Genomic DNA, 14,335 nt, shown 5'->3' with positions numbered 1-14,335 from the left:
ATTTTGCCATTGGAATTACTTTGAGAATTATTCCATGAACGATGTTTAGCGTTAAAATTGCCGATTATGAAAAATTTCGAACGATTTCTGGTGAGTTTTTGTAAATCACCTTTAAAATAATTTTTGAGCTCGCGTGTGCATTGAAATGGTCAATATGCTGCGGCAATAAATAAAATCCCAAGTTCAGTTTGAACTTCAATTCCCAAAGTTTCAATAACTTTCGTCTCAAGATGGGGAAGAGCACGATGTTTGATTCGGCGATGAATAACAATTGCAACTCCACCGCCGGAACCCTGAATCCTATCATATCTATGAACCACGTAATTGGGATCATATTTTAATTTTATGTTAGGTTTCAAAAATGTTTCAGTAATAATTGCAATATGCACATTATTTACTGTTAAAAAATTAAAAAGCTCATTCTCATTGGCTTTCAATGAGCGAGCATTCCAATTTAATATTTTAATTGTTTTATTTAAAATCATTGCTAAATTTTAAATTAGAAACAATTTTAATAGTAAAATTTGTGCCTATTTGAATGGCTTCAAACAATGCAACATGGCGTTCATAAGATCGAACATTGCCTGTTGCAAAAAAGAAAGTTTACCTGCCGTAATAGGCCCCAGGCAGTTGACATTAGAAAAAATATTTTCGGCAGCAATATTAGCTGGAGTAATAGGTGTACAATTATTTTCTAGCGTGTTTTGCTTACCCATATTAACGGTCATTTTCGAACTACCAACACTAGGCGGTATAATGTTCGAACTCCTGTAACCTGTGCATAAGTTAAACGGGTATGCAAAGGAGTAGGTAAACTATGCGTCACTGGTACGCTTGGAGAATTTTGTTTTGAAGTTGGTTTTAATTGAGAAATTGAATTTTGTTTACCTTGCCTTGCCTTAACAATTGCTAAACGGACTGGGCATTGATAAAAATTTGACATATGGTTTCCGTTACAATTCGCACAGCGAAAATTTTTACTCTCTTTCACAGGACATGTGTCCTTTTTGTGAGAAGAGTCTCCACAATTAAGACATTTTTGGTCCATGTTACAGAATTTGGAACCATGGCCATAACGTTGGCAAGTACGGCATTGGGTGATATGCTTTTCACCTCCGCCATACTTCCTATAAATTTACCACTTTACACGCACATTATACAAAGCATGTGCTTTTTCAAAAAATTTTAAGTTGTTAACCTCATTGCGGTTAAAATTAATTAAATAATTAACAAGGGAAATTCCAGTTCTCTGACTGTTTTCGCCTCGTGATTTTTGTTTCATTAGAATTACTTGGGTAGGGGCTATGCCAAGTAATTCTGTTAAAGTAAGTTTGATCTCATCAACGGTTTGATCGTTGGTGAGACCTTTCAAGACAACCTTGAACGGCTTGGCGTTCTTGGTGTCATATGTAAAAAATTTGTACATCTTGTCAGTTAAATACTGAACAAGACGATCACGACCCTTTACTGAGTCGGCTAATAAGCGGCATTCACCTCTACGGCCAATCTGATAGGTAACTTTAACGTCAGAAACAAACGTTGAAAGTTCCTTTTTGAATATATTAAATTCAGAAGAAATAGTTACCACAATAGGGGGAACTTTCTCCTTTTTTAAAGATTTTATATTTTGTATAGTTTCATTTTTAATAACTTCCATTTCACCAGCTCCTTGCTCAGGCAAAATATCAAAAGGATTGTCACTACAGACACTCGAAGTGTCAGAGAGAGATGCCTCTCTTTTCCTCCCCGCAGCGATGCAAGGTTTCTTTTTCCGTCCAGCCATTTCAGGTGATACGAAAAAAGTTAAAACAAATGTTAAATTCAAAAGTAGGTAGTCTTGAGAAAGACTGATGGGAAATAACTTTCAGGTAGTCTTTAAAAGACACACTGACAAAACACAAACTTTGAAGCTATAGGCAGTCAAAGACCAGTCCACAAGCAACCGAAAAAACGTCTGATCTGTAGGACAGTTCAAGACGCACTCGTATCATTCTGTGGTATTATTTTTTTTTTGAGTCACGACTAACTTTTGAAAAGGGCTTTTGTAAAATTGGTAAATGGTAATGGATGATTGAAAATTTTTCAAAAGCCAGAACTGTTTTGGCTAAGCTGTAGATAATATTTATTTCTTCAAAAACCGAGAAAAAATGACTGCAAATACGCCTCAATTGAAGTCGTGTCGCATTCCAAATGTAATTTTCAAGCTGTACGGAAAATGTTGACTGTTTACATTCGTTTAAAACATATTTTTGTAATTTTCAACCTAAAGGACCACCTCGGAGGAAAATGAGGGAATCGTTTCAAAGAAATATCACACATAATTAACGTCCTACGACGATATAAGAAATGATTTTATGCTATTGACTTTAATATCTCAATCAAATTAAATAATGGTTCATTATGTACAATAAGTTATCCATCACGATAAAATTTTAAATTTCTACAATTTTGTATTTGTTCCCTTTTTTCGACTAAAATTTGCCTTACCCAATACGTTCTCAATTTTTGAAAAAAGAAGGTCAATTGCGTGAAATCAATGAGAATGTTTTTCATGAGTGTCATCTCCATAGCTGCCATCAGGGAGAATAATTAAACTGGTAAACACAGGTTTTGCCTAAAATCGAGATGAGTTTCTAGCTTTTCAACCATTCCTTTGAATTTTGATGCTCATAGCAAAGATAACTTTTTCAGAGATTTAAATAAATTTTCCCGTAAGCAACGAACCCGGCGAGAAATTACTCTGCGGCGTTTTGATGCACTTCTACATTTACTAGGGGCCTCAAAACTCTTAGGAACGACCAGAGGAGTGCCTAGAACAAAAAGCTGGCCAAAATAAGAAAAAAGTTTTTTAAGCTTTTTGGTGCCGCTACATTTATTCTGCAGCTTGAATAAATGCCTTGCGAAATGCAATCATTCGATTCAGTTTTAACTATATTTACATATGCTGAGAGTGTTGTATACATCGACAAATTTTCAAGCTTCTTTTTTGGGAATCGAAATGAATTCTCTATGTTCAATTCCAGTAAACCGGTTGATAGAAATTCCGGAACTAAAAATTATAACTACTCTTAGGAACTTTTCGAAATTAGTAATTTTTATGTACTTTCAAGCGTTTTCGATATTGAAAAAGATGTCAAATTCCGTGGAATACTATCATATAAACTTCGGGGGATGAATGTTCATATCATCACGAACATATTCTTGTTAATATCTCCTCCGGAAACGTCCGGATTGACATTTGCGACCCGTTTGAAAAATGCTATTTTTAACAAATTTTGACGTTAAGAGCTTGCGCGTACATGGGACATAGAAAAAAATAAAATACCTGGGTCTCTGCCTCATGCTCCAAACAGAGCTGAAAAACAATGATTAAATGAAATCAAATTTATTTTCGCTTCACAATCAAATATTACCCAAAATATTGCTAAATAGGAGCGGAAATAAGTTTGGCCAGGTTTCACTCGAGTTACTCCTCTGTGGAACGGTTAAAAGTTATAAATTTTCATTTTTCCGGTTAAAGTTTAGAGAATTTTTTCTCGCTTCTGTCGACGAGTGTTATCAATTACCAATTGTCAATTGAAAACGACCGTGCTTACTCTACTGATTTTGATGATGTTAATGGACAATTTGCTGTTGCTAAGCCAAAACGTTTTAAAATCTGCTAAAACCATGAAGTGGTATTAAACTGAATAAATGCTGTTATTCCCTTCCAGCTGGTCTTGAGATACGATGCTGGCCTAACAAGCCAGTCGTCGCAGGTTCGAGTCCCGGTTCGGGTGAGAATGTTGGTTTCAGCAGGATCGTTGCGCTAGCCCTGCAATTGCTCTGTACACTAAAACAGTTGGCTTCGATGTCTATGTAAAATAAACAGAAGGTCGAGTTCCAATACGGAATGTAGCACCAAGGCTTTGCTTTGCTTCAAATGCTGTTATTATTTCATTTGAAAACATAATATATTACAATTATTGGCTACAAGATAATTTTACTGCAACCTTGCAGTTGACTTGGAAAGTTTCCGCCCGGGTGTTACCCAGCGTGTTGCCACTGATTGTCATGAATATCTCAGTAATTGCAATGAAATCCTCCATTTAAAATGAATTCACTCTCTAAGCTCGATAATATTCTAAGTACAAAGTCGATTTATTTCAAAACCAAACATTACAGATGAAAACCGACTTTCCGAAGGAAAAAAATTTCATGAGAATGTCGAAATAGATTTTTTTATGCTAAATGCCTTTCATTAAAATAATAAAATTAATAAAATGTCTGAGTTTTTTTTAAAAAAATCGACTTTCTGGAAATTTTTTAATTGGGGCCAATGGAATGTCTGAAAAAATATAGTCCTTTGAGTTTCGTATAGCGGTAGGGCTAAAAGTTTCGTGTATTCACCTTTGGATGTAAAATTTCAGCTCAACGGGATTGGGTAGTGATCAAAGTTTTATTTTTTGACCGATGAAAAAAAAACAGTATCGATTTTTTTTCAAAACATTTTTTACGATAGTACCAGATTTCGATGTTTAAGCATTTTTAGAACATTTTGCATAAAACAATCGATTTCGACAATTTCTTGAGTGAAACCACTGGCCGAAGAACGATCGAACGAAAATTTGCATTGCAATTTTTTATTTGAGAAAACGAAATTTCTGCGCTCCACCGCCAAACGAAATTCGAAGCACATTTTGTTCCTATACATTCCATTGGCACCCTAATCGATCGGCTGCATCTTGAAGAGTCGGTTGTATGTGCAAGTTTATGCAAGTGTTTGCTTTGTAGTTTCCCTAATCAATGTTTTACAGGGTTAGGGTCTTTAGAAAACATTAGAAAATCTGGGAGGTGTTCATTAGTAAGGAAAAAAATATTTTTCCTCATTAAACAATAAGTAACTCATCGGAAAACAGTATAAAACAGTATGCGCTTTAGTGGATATTTTTTAAATTTTCAATTGGGAGAGCAAAAACAGCTTTTTCCTCTATGCTTCAAGTTGGATTCGATTCTCTTTGTTTTAAATTGGAAATGCTCTATAGTGTCTTTTATCTCTGCTTTTTTATACTGAGAGGCCTCCTGAATTGTTGAATTGTCATCACCGCTCTCAGCTTTATAGGTTTATCAACATTTTTCATATTTTAGCGTAATGTTCTGTTATGCAAGTATTTATTTTAATTTCTTTGGAAAAAACTGTTCCCTTCTAACGATTTATGCAAGACAATCAGAAAAAGCCTGGTCACTTTTTTCAAGTTTCTAAGTCACTTTTTGATCACTTTTTTGAGCTTTGAAGTCACTTTTTGGTCACTTTTTTCGAAATTTTGGTTACTAAAGTCATTTTTTCTGACCAGTTTGACCACTTTCAGCCCTGAGCATACGAAAAATCTGCGTAAGCAAAAACAGTTTCCGACCTATATATTTTTACAAAGTTATGTCGTTTTTTTTTAAAAAAGTTTCAGAAAACGGATAAAATCTCGCATATTTTCTGGCTGAAAACGCTATCTGCTCATATAGATCCTGAACTATTCCCTTCCCGATCAGAAGAGCATAACTAAATAATTACAAAATTCTATCAACGGAAGATACAATTAACATGTTTTGATTCGATTTGGCATTTTTCCATTTGCTTTGAATAACAAAATTGAATCTGAATAAGTTATAATTAAAAATCATGAAATGGAGTTGTTCTAACATTTTTTCGTCTCTATCAAAACCTGTTGTTTATAACAATGGTTGTTATTGTACTGTTCTATGTGCTATCTAATTTTGTGAGAAAGCTGATACGTAAGTAACAAAGTTTGATATTAGTAGAATATTTTTTGTTATGTTTTCTGTTATTTTAACACCTAACGGAATCAAAATTAAAACACAACCTGAAAGGTTTTTCACATAACAAACTAACAGCCTCTGTTACATTTTTGTTTTGTTTTTCTGATCGGGATTTCACTTGCACAATCACAGTCCCTTCCTGTAACACTCGTTATTGGATAAACAATCCCATTTCCTAATTTCCAAACAAGCCCGCATTTGGAAATGATTGGCCTTTGTATTGATTAGCAAGTAGGAATTCCGTAGTGAGAATTAGCTTGTTGTCCCGAGCTCTTCATTACCTTCGGATTGTTAAAATTTACATGGGCCCAGGTTATTGTGTTCGAAAACCACGGAGTTTTTGGAAATCCAACGGTAACGGCCGATGATGATCGAAACAATCGATAGTTGAAATATGAATTGGTCTCACAGTGATGTCGCCTTTTTTCACAAATATTAAAAGCGATAACAATAAACGGAAAAGCATTTGTTCAAACTCACCAGCGCATTTTTTGTAGGACGATGCACTTATACGGGCGCGATTGCTACCATTACCAGGAAAGCTATATTCGTTGCACATTGGAATAATTCAGCAATTGTTTGTTGTGAATAATATCCACTCACAGTTGCTTTCAAATTGGTTGGCAAAGTCATGAAGTGTCCTGAAACGAGAAAATTAAACATGAAAAAGCAATTAGCTACATATAATTCGCCAGTTACACTCAAAAGTAGCGAACGAATAGCCTTAGCACTTTAAAATAAACCGCCAAACTCGGTTTACCGCTGGACTGTATCCATTTCCCTAGTGATTAGTTCCGTGGCAGCACTTCCGATATCGTTCAACTAAATTTATGGTACTTTCGACCGATTGGGCTAGAAAACAGTTCTCTGACTGAACGGACGAAAGCAGTAAAACACGTAAGCGGAATCAACCCTGCTGCTGGTTTCACCTCTGTGCGTGGCCATTTTTTTTCCCTCTAACACTATTCATACGAGCCTGCTGACCAGTCACCGCTTGATATATGGTGAAAATGTGTGAATTACTGCGTGGTTGGTTCGGACTGCGCACATATAGATATTTCCACGAGCACGGATCGACCATTCAGATGTGACCTCGACGTGTGTGTTACGCGCGAGTGCCAGGATTTATATAAACAGGTCCGATGCCACAGCACGCACCGCCAATCAAGCCCAATCCGGTCGAGTAACAATCCGTTTTGTTATATATATTTTATTCCACCAGCCGCCGCCAGGTTCGCCCCGGTTTGCCAATCCAGGATTGACGACCCATTATCGCTTATCTGTCTCGATCCGGGGCAACGAAAATCTATGAGCCTAGTGAAGAGGGCAGCCAAAAAAGTGGCATGTAACTTCAGACCGAATCAATGAAGTGGAGCCCGAACCGAACCGTAATTGGAGGTGACTTTAAACATTTCGCTAATCCCATCGAATTACTTTCTAATAATTCGATTGGCATTAGGAGCGGTGAGAGGAAAGTTTCCACACCTTAGCACAGTATGTCCGTACAAGTGGAAACCTTTTTTTTCGTCAGCATTGAACAATGAGACAGTTCGGTGATAAATGATTCGCGTGATTCGCACAACCGAAACGATGGTAAATGGGTTTGGGTTTGTTTCTAAAGAACGCTGCCTCCCCTTCCGCTTTCGACGTCGCAACCGGAAAACTATACACTGTGTATAAATTTGCAATTTGATCGTGTCGAAAATTGCGCTATTTCTCGGTAGGAAGAAGTATCGATTGACAATAACTTCAACCTGATTGTCGGTAGCAGAAGTTTTTCCTATCGCTATGCATAGGAATTCATGCGTGGCTGGCCAATTGGCGAAACACACGGGCCAGTCCGTCCGGAAAATGACTGATACTCACGCGATACCCCGTCTTGCCTCCCATTGTTTGACCGAATTTCAGCAGAACTCGGCATTCCGACGGTGGCTGTCAAAAAATCCAACTGTGTTATGATTTATATTTAAGGATCCAGTCTCAATATATAACATTAAGAAAGAGTCTTCACAGCTTAAAGAGCCGCTCGAGTGAACGTGATAGCCAATTAGTTAGGAGTTTTATCTTTTGATCCAAGGGACAGATATTGCATTTTCACATAGATACAAAAAAAAACACCGAATATTTTTCATCGAACTCGAAACCAAGTATCTAAGTTAACCCATGCGTCAAGATAAAGGCGATTGGTATTTCTTCGCATTGTGGGTCTATAAATATGCTCTCAAGCAAATATGCAGTGATTGATGATAGGTTCTATCAAGAAGGCATTGTTCGGAAGGACCCTTATGCCGGTATCAAAACCCCGTTTCGTTCGTTTCGCTAGTCTGCTAGCTATCGTATGTTCAAAAAAATTACTTTGTTATATGGATGAGAGTTATAGAGTTAAAGTGCGGGATAGGCAAGGGCAGTACGAAGATTTTCTCTGTCATGTTTTGAGTGGAACAAAGAAAACTTATTCATAGGATAGAATAGTACAATATTTTTTCTGTTGGACCACCAACAGAGCTTATTCTCGTGGCATTGTCGACTACGTGTGCATTTTTTCACATACGTAAAATACACTGGGGTCGCTTTTTACGCGGTTGGTTGCACCTCATTTGAAAGATTAGATTAGATATATTTATACTAAACTTATTTGATACCGCGTACAAATAATCTTTCGAAAAAAAAACGCATAAAAACAACCCGCGTAAAAAGCGACCCCAGTGTATTTGCATCATTCGGCCGCTCAGTATTCCTGTTATCAACTTAGCTTTGCTTAGTAGCTGACTTATTCAGGTAAGTTAGACAACACCGTGCATTGATTGATCCTGCAGCGTACTTTCAGCCCAATCGGAGAACATTAAAACAACATGCGGTTGCGCCTCTCGCGAACTGCCTCTTAACGGCAAAAATCATAAATGACGAAGAACTCGAAGTGATAGATATACCTACTTGGGATCTCTGGTAACTACCGACAATAAGAGAAGTAGGGGAACTGCTCCATTATTCATCTCATTAAGCCGATATTCACGAAGAATGCACGGATTAAACACCAAATTTTCACGAAATAATTGACCAAATAAGCTAAATATGCTTACGCGCTCTTATGAAATCGTTTAGCATTGTATATTTGGTAAAATTTGCTAGATTTATCCTGAATTTTGTAAAACAAACCATTTTTCACAACGCTTCCATATCCATCTCAAAACTTGAATCACTGCTCAATTATTCAGCTCACGACGCCCCCATATTCATCACACTGTTAATCATGAATGAATCACATTATAATGAATGAACGTAGCCGCAGCCCGTCGTAGTAGTTACCTAAATATCCGCTGCAGTTGTTTATGTGCAAAATAGGTAACCTAGGTAACCACTACAGTGCGGTAGGTTTATGTCAATTATGTCGGAATAATTCAACATTTTCGTTATGATTTTTTTGTATTAACAGAAACTGTTTTGGAAACTCTTGATTTTCTTCAACGCAGTGAAAACAGATGAGAATACATACAGTTGAAATTTAGGAATTGTTTAAATTCATCTCATATATTTATGCTAATTCAAGCTTGTTTTAGGAAATTTGAGGTGAACATTTCAAAGATTAAAGTATTCTTAGTGTAGTGAGTGATTTTGTTTAGTGATTAAAATAAAAAGTGGTTCGCTAGTGATGAAGAAAACTTTAGTTGGCTGCTGAACGAGTCCCGTTGTAGCCATATAGAACGATGCGCGGATTTTGTTTTCTGAGGTAGGTGATTGAATTAAATGAGTTTTCGAACGCAGATGCCCGACTATAATATCAAATTCAGTGCTTTAAAGTGAGTTTTTGAAGATTATACTTTATGAGGAATCTAAAGTGAACTAAGAAGAACCCATTCCATGGATTAGCAGATTGGTTTAAGAAGAAAATATGCGTTTTTTCCTATTTCAATTGTGTTTACATGTTGAATGAGATGAATATACGGGCTGAGATAAATAATGGAGCAGTTCCCCTAAATAGATCCAATGATTTATTCGGGCTGGAAATCGGGCCTACTATGACCTTCATAGGAAACTTAGTACAAAGAGAATACGGCGCCGCACGAAACTGGCGATGTACGAGAGCCAAATTAGACCAGTAGTTTCATATGGACTTGAAACCGTGACACTGCTCACGGAGGACATACGCGCACTGGCCGTATTTGAACGGAAAGTGTTGCGGACAATATCTGGTGAAGTACAAACCGGAAGGGGGAGTGGTGCAGATTAGATCTGTGCGCCGACCATATCATCGGCGGCAGCGGCGTAGAAAAAATTTTATTTTTCTATTTACTTATCAAATCAAAACGAAGTCTTCAGCAAAGTTGTAGACAATCTTCTGTAGAAAAACTTTGCTGAAGACATTTTGGTTCTATCTCTTGAAAACCTACCACATACAGGTAGTTTTATACACAGACATCCTTAAAGTTTCTAAAAATCGAAAAATACCGAATAACTTTTTCTGAAGTGATTTTAGAGGCCTACTATGTTCTAGACATTTTTTTATATTTAAAAATACATCACTCTGCCGAACATTCCTTGGGAAAATTTTCAACTTTTTCATAGGGTTTAGGACATTTTAGATAAAAAAATGCACTTTTTTAAAATAAAATTTCTCGAAAAGCTGCAAAAACAACAGTCTTCACTCGGAAGACGGGGATTAGTACTAGCTCCCCCAGGTGGTTTCACTAGTTTCTTGCAGTCTCTTAAAGACTTGGGCGTGGGTGAAAAAAATAGTTTTTTTTTGTTTTTAGGCGTTTTTTCATGTTTTTTTCTTGAAAGATGTACAAAATCGAAACGATTTTTGATTTTTCATTAAAAAGTTTGAATAGCATTTATGTTTACGGCACCGTGCATTATTCGGAAAACATACAATAAAGAAAAAATTGAGTTTTTCCGAAAATAATTGTATTGTCACTAGTGTATGCAAATGCCAAGGTTTTATTTTAACAAAATTAGCAACATTCTTTGACGTTTTTCCAATGCTTGAATTCTGAAAAGAAAATGTCAGCTCAGAGATAGATACCCTTATTTTTTTTTAATTTTGTCCATATGCAAGTACCTAATCCATACCAAAATACCTCCGTATGTCCGAATAAAAAAAATATAACAAGGGTATCTGTTTCTTAGCTGAAATTTTCTTTTCAGAATTCAACCTTTGAAAAAACGTCAAAGAATGTTGCTAATTTTGTTAAAACAAAACCTTGGCATTTGCATACACTAGTGACATAACAAGTATTTTCGGAAAAAATCAATTTTTTCTATATTGTATGTTTTCCGAATAATGCACGGTGCCGTAAATATAAATGCTATTCAAACTTTTTAATGAAAAATCAAAAATCGTTTCCATTTTGTACAGCTTTCAAGAAAAAAACATGAAAAAACGCATAAAAACAAAAAAAAACTAATTTTTTCACCCACGCCCAAGTCTTTAAGAGCCTGCAAGAAACTAGTGAAACCACCTGGGGAAGCTAGTACTAATCCCCGTCTTCCGAGTGAAGACTGTTGTTTTTGCAGCTTTTCGAGAAATTTTATTTCAAAAAAGTGCATTTTTTTATCTAAAATGTCCTGAACCATATGAAAAAGTTGAAAATTTTCACAAGGTATGTTCGACAGAATGATGTATTTTTTAAATATGAAAAAATGTCTAGAACATAGTAGGCCTCTAAAATCATTTCAGAAAAAGTTATTTGGTATTTTTCGATTTTTAGAAACTTTAAGGATGTCTGTGTATAAAACTACCTGTATGTGGTCGGTTTTCAAGAGATAGAACCAAAATGTCTTCAGCAAAGTTTTTCTAAATAAGATTGTCTACAACTTTGCTGAAGACTTTGTTTTGATTTGATAAGTAAATGAAAAAATAAAATTTTTATCTCACTTTTAGGTGAATTAATCAAAAATTTATTTACATCAGAAGATGCCCCTTAAGATCTACAAAAACTTTGTCGAATACATTGTAGCATTTAAATGGCATTTTTATACTCAAAAGGCTGACGAAATCGTTTTTCGCGTTTTAAACCACTGTGCGCCGGCGTGACGCCGTTGGTATTTATCGGCGGTGGCGTGTACCGGCGTGACACTAATTACCATTTCTAAAATATTGCGTGTAATGTGTACACTCTCATGTTCGATTTTTTTATTTCAACATAAATAAATGATAATATGTTCATCCGGGTTAACACGATGTCAAAAAATAAGTGGAAGAGGTTGTTTGTAAGAGACGACCGCAAGGTTAACGTAGAAATTCGACAGCCTGTTTTATGTCAATAATTTTTTGCAATAGCTTTGTAAATACACTCGATTAGGGTTAATCATTTTAATGGTGTGAAGCGATATATTTTTCCGTATATGTTTCGTATATTATTTTTGCTTTAATGGAATGGAATGGGATAACTGGAAAAAAAGGTGTGACTAAATAATTTCCAGTTATACCATTCTACAACGTTCGAAAAAAAAATACATCTCACTCATTCTGGCTCAGAGCGATCATTTGATAAGCTCCACCTTTGTTTTTAGTTTTAAAGTTTTTCCTCAGTCTCGTAGCACGGATGTACAAAAATGATTTCGTGTGGACATTCTGTCTAGCCGGACCGATAGCACTCTCATGAAGGCAACAAAATAACATGTATTGTGTCGTGTTGCGCGGTTTGGAACGAAAAAATTTTTCCTTCCCCGTGTCGCATGGAAGCAGATTGTTGCGTGTTTGATACTGCCGACGGTAGACACTAGTATGAAGGTGGGAATTCTGCTGTGATGTCAAGCAATAACCGTCTTCTTCAAGACGTTACATCCTTGTTAATGAAGTGTTATGAATTTTATAAAACGGACTCAGCACCATGAGCAGAACTTGCTGAACTTTTCTGTTTGGAGTCGGATTTGTTTCGCATATACCGCTTGTGATGCACAGTATCAATGAATCGTAATATACATCACACTGCTGCGCGATTGCAGCAGCATCAAACTGCAATCAAAGTTGCAGTTTAGTAATAACCATTCATTATGCTCTTCCAAATACATTTAGTAGCTTTGAAAAAGGCTGGTTGCTGCAGTAGCAAATTTCATTCAATTATCGCATAAATGCGTCATGTTCCAGATAGCGCGCGATATCCGCTCTGACATAGTTTTTTCGCACGTTGTGGAATGGGATAACTAGAAAAATAGTTGTGACTAAAGTCGTATGGAAGCAGATTGTTGCGTGTTTGATACTGCCGACAGTAGACATGAGTATGAAGGTGGAAATTCTGCTGTGATGTCGAACTATAACCGTTTTGTTTTAAGACGCAATAGCGTAAGTGCTGCATTTCTGTTATCTGCTGCCATTCAGCACTAGAACAAGTATATATTACAACCGGCCACCAACACATTCTTGAGGCAATGTTGAATTTTTCTTGTCTTGCGATTGCTGAAATTAGCGGTTTTCCGTCTGTTACACATGATGAAAAATCTTAACTACTTCAATCACATAATTGTGGAGCACCAACAGGTGCTCTTATATTTTTGACAACAGTAACAAACTGGCAAGTTTGTTCAATTATCATCATTTCGGATAACCATTCGCCGAAGAGAGCTTCGTAGCCGCAAGGTTACAGAGTCCACTTTGATAAGCGAGTGGTCGTGGGTTCGAATCTTAGTAGAATCAGGCCATTTGGTTGTCAAAGGACTTTAACATGGGTTCATTCTCAGGTTCTCTACTACATACCCTTCCTTCAAGCTGAATTTTATAGTACCCTTGCTGACTTTCATCCTAATAAAAAAATCCCTCTTATAATAAAACTGTTCTGAGTAACGTATTACAGTTCTCTTCAGGGAATTGTAATAATGACGCGGTCTTGGCTGGAGGAACGAGTTTTCGATACGACTCCTTCCTCTTGACAAAAGTATAAGTCTTACTTATAATAAACCTGACCAGAGATGAAGCATGAGTACCTCTTCAGGGAATTGTGATTGTGACGCGGTGTTGGTAGGAGGAAGCGAGGTTCGATAAGACTCCTTCCTCTTGACAAAATAAGTCCTTCTTATAATAAAACTGATTTCAGAAATATTTACCCTCTACAGGGAATTGTGATTGGCGATATTGGCACGAGGAACGTGGTTTCGACAAGACTCCTTCCTCTTGACATAATAAGTCCCTCTTAGAATAATCCTGGCCAGAGAGGAACGTTAGGTGTAGCCTCAGGGAAGGGAATTGTAATTTGGCGATATTGGTAGGATAGGAAAGAGGCTCGGCGGTATAGTAGAGCAGTAAGCTTGAAATGAAAGGGTAAACTCTCACACACAAGCACGGATATAAATAAAAAAAAACGTATCATTCACTTCAATAATGATACTGCCAATAATATGAAGTGCGGAGTACAGAAAACACCTGGACAATATCACAATAGATCAAAATGTCTCTGGTCGCAGTGATGAGTCCACACAGAGGAAGAAAAAGAGTGCCCTTTATAAAATGTTCAACAGCAGCAGAGCAGAGGAACAACTAAACTTATTAGGAAAAAATCTGAGATATCTGAATCTCTTAAAATTACTT

The 14,335-nt window shown here is 36.5% G+C and overlaps 1 protein-coding gene across 1 annotated transcript in view; it reads right to left on the bottom strand.

Moving 5' to 3' along the window:
* Positions 1-14,335, bottom strand: part of LOC129724286 (uncharacterized) — a 373,573-nt gene that overhangs the window by 267,923 nt on the left and 91,315 nt on the right. Inside the window, exon 2 of the mRNA XM_055679027.1 lies at positions 6,292-6,452. The gene's annotated coding sequence lies outside the window, so the exon portion shown is untranslated. The remainder of the gene's footprint in view (positions 1-6,291; positions 6,453-14,335) is intronic.

Source organism: Wyeomyia smithii, chromosome 2 (assembly GCF_029784165.1).
Source record: "Wyeomyia smithii strain HCP4-BCI-WySm-NY-G18 chromosome 2, ASM2978416v1, whole genome shotgun sequence".
Taxonomy (NCBI): domain Eukaryota; kingdom Metazoa; phylum Arthropoda; class Insecta; order Diptera; family Culicidae; genus Wyeomyia; species Wyeomyia smithii.
Note: the sequence above shows the minus strand (reverse complement) of the source record. Positions and strands in the feature narration are given on the sequence as shown.